The sequence below is a fragment of the Atta cephalotes genome, assembly GCF_000143395.1.
Source record: "Atta cephalotes unplaced genomic scaffold scaffold00029, whole genome shotgun sequence".
NCBI classification, from domain to species: Eukaryota; Metazoa; Arthropoda; class Insecta; order Hymenoptera; family Formicidae; genus Atta; species Atta cephalotes.
The window spans coordinates 3,335,043-3,338,471 of record NW_012130093.1 but is presented as its reverse complement, the minus strand read 5'-3'; positions in this window follow the sequence as shown (position 1 = coordinate 3,338,471).

The following is a 3,429-nucleotide window of genomic DNA, read 5'->3' as shown; positions in this document are numbered from 1 at the left end:
CTCTACAGCTTTCGAGATACATTATTTTCAGTTTATAAGTGTATACGCTAACGTTCTTAAATATTTCTAATAAGAGACATATATTACACGCACTTATGTACCAGGTATACAAGTATGAAATGACGATTTTTTTCCCAAAAAAAACACGTTAAATTCGGAAGAATGATAAAAAGAGATTTATTCAAAGTATGCTCCATTGCTAGTTACACATTTTTCCCATCTTTCGGGCAATTTATGGATACCACGCCAATAAAAATCTTCCCCTTTTGTCGCGAACCATTCATCGAACCACATCTTTTTTTTTCACATCTTCGTACAAACCAAAGCGCTGCTCAGCAAGTGTGTAACCCATCGATGCAAGTGGTAATCGGAAGGAGCCAAGTCTGGTGAGTAAGCCGCATGGGGTAGAACTTCCCAGCTGAGTGCTTCCAACGTGTCCCGAACTGGTTTTGCCGTATGTGATGGAGCATTGTCATGGAGAAAAATGACCTTATGTTGCCTCTTTTGGTATTCTGGTCGTTTTTTAGCGACAAGCAGCGAACGGTTCAAATCGATCAATTGTTGTTGATAGCGTTTGGTATTAACCGTTTCGCCAGGCTTCAATAGCTCATAATAGACCACACCCTTCTCCCACCAAACACAGAGCATCGTCTTTCTGCCAAAGCGATTCAGTCTTGCGGTCGATGGATGGTTCGCCTGGGTCTACCCATGATTTTTTGCGCTTGGAATTCTCAAAAAAAATCCACTTTTCATCCCCAGTAACGATACGATGCAAGAATGACTTTCTTCTGTATCATTCGAGCAAAATTTCACATGTGTTTTTGCGTCTCTCCATCTGTCTCTCGTTCAATTTATGTGGCACCCATCTGCTTTCTGAATTCTTTTCCATCTCTCGTAGGCGATTGGAAACAGCTTGTTGACTAACTCAATTGCTCTGCGAGTTGTTTTTGTGAATCATCTTCATTCAGCAATGCTTGCAATTCCACGCTTTGTACTTTTTGGGCAGTTTTCCTTGTCTGCAATATCGAAATCTCCAATTTTGAAACGCTGAAACGCATCGTTCACACGTTTTTTGCGATGGAGCATGTTCACCATAAGCTTTTCCAAGTAATCGATATGATTCCGCAATAGTTTTCTTCAAATGAAAACAAAAAATTAATGCTGTCCGCGAATGCTCCTTATTTGGTACAAATTTCGTCATATTAAACACAGCAACACAATACTATGCAAACACTTTTCAATCAAATCATTTTGCGTGTTTGATGCTTGTTGATGGTACAATAAAATGGCGTATAATGTTAAATCTTTGTACTTCACACTGCATTGATGCGCCATCTGTTTCTCAAATCATCATTTCATACTTGTACACCTGGTACATAGAAAGAAAGAAAAAAGAGAACAATACTTAGAACTCAAGAAAGAAAAAAAGAACAATACTTAGAACCGTCGACAACAAATTGGCTCCGCTAATATTAAAAATTGCTATAACTTTTATAAATTTTCATATTGGTTAACAGTTTTCCCAGACTTTTCAATCATTTTAGAAATTTGATTTACAAAAAAATTAATTAATTTCATGTTAACACATTTTATTTTTATTTTTACTGTAAACAACCAAAAGTCGTCAAAATGGCACTTCATGTATATTCTGAAATAATCATATACTAATATTTTATCAGTGTGAATTAATCATCTGTATTATATACATCTATGATTCTAATATTTTCTCTCTTGTTTTTCTCTTCATAGTATTGTTCATGATAGAATCAGAAAAGTAAAGCCATAGACATATAGACCCAACATTAATTACATATACCTGGGTTTGGCAGAATGCGACAGGCAAAATCGGGGCAACCTATCCTTCTATAGGCGCAGAAGATATACGAGTGTATGAAAATATTTTGGTTCTACCAAGAATCGGGATCTTTAGCAGACCAATGCGCTGTCTGCTCTGCCACGTTCTCTATTTTGACAATAAACTTACTTTGATAATACTCAAGAATTCTTTCTTACTGATTTTGATGAAATTAAATAAATGCGATACAAAATGAATGCGAAAAAAAATACATTTTTGCACGAAATATTGCAATGAAATATGATAAAAAAAAGCGACATTCTGTCCCATAGATCGACATATTAATCGTTGAAGGTAACGGCTATTCAGATTAGGAAATCTGTCATATCGATAGCATAGAGACATGAGAACATGTAAGTAAGAATAAATATTTTCTTTAATTTCATCAAAATCAATGAGGAAAATAGAATATTATCCTTATTTTTATATCTTATTTTATTTATTTCAGTAATATAAAGATGCGCGCGCAGAGAAGAAGGTTGTCCCGATATCTTGCCTCTCGTTTTGCCAAACCCAGACATAATATTTCTAGAGCCAGCATTGTCCAAGCATTGTCAGAAATTTGAGGAGTGAAGATAGGCCTCATTTAGGAAAGGAATTTCGCGCCTGCGTCTAAAGTGTATCTCTGAGAAAGGAAGTCGAAAGAGAAAACGAGGAAATGAAATGTAACAGCTTACAGTCAGATTGGCGAAAAGAGTCTCGTGTATATTCTGTGAGAGTTCATGACAAGCGCGAATCTGGACGAATGAGTTTCGTCTCAGGTTAGATGTCAAATTTTTATTAGCTAGGTTAGCCCACCGAGCTTCTTCTGCTTTCGATCCTCTCTTTCAGAAGTACACTTTATGTATGTACGCAGACGCGAAACGAAAGAGAACACAAGTGGACCAAATGAGTGCGTCCTTTTCTACATGAAGACTACCTCTATTTCTCGAATGTTTGGAGAGATTGCTAGAGATATTACCATGTCTATGGATGAAACATTCTAAAGGATGTATAGTAAACAGTAAAATAATTGCGGCTTGGCCAATCAAACCATGGCCACTAATCTCCTCTCTTGTTCTGAGCATTGCCAGTATTTGTAGCCACCTCATAGCTATGACTACCGAAAATGAGGAACTAATATTCAATATAGCTGTCATCGTTTCTGGCTGGAATTTTTATCACCATATTAAGTATATAGCTGCGTTCATTATGGACATTCATTTTAAGCGCTTATAATCATTATTCTGTCTTTATCAAGCTTTAAATTTTCAATAAAGACAAAATTTACTTTATCGAAAACTTTATCGAAAATTCAACTGAAAGCGCTTGATAACGAAGAATGATTATAAGTGTTTAAAGCGCGTCTATACTGAAAGCAGAATATATAAATTAGTATACACACACACAACATATATATATATATATATATATATATATGCCGAAACTACTGCGAAGTACCTACCAATCGCTTGGCGCGCGAGTCGTGGAGAGCGGAGATAGCCTGGCAAGTGCGCCGAGCTATGGAGGCAAGCGCGCCGAGCTATGGAGGCTTGCGCGGTATGCGCGGCGCGGGGCGCTTGCCAGGCTATCTC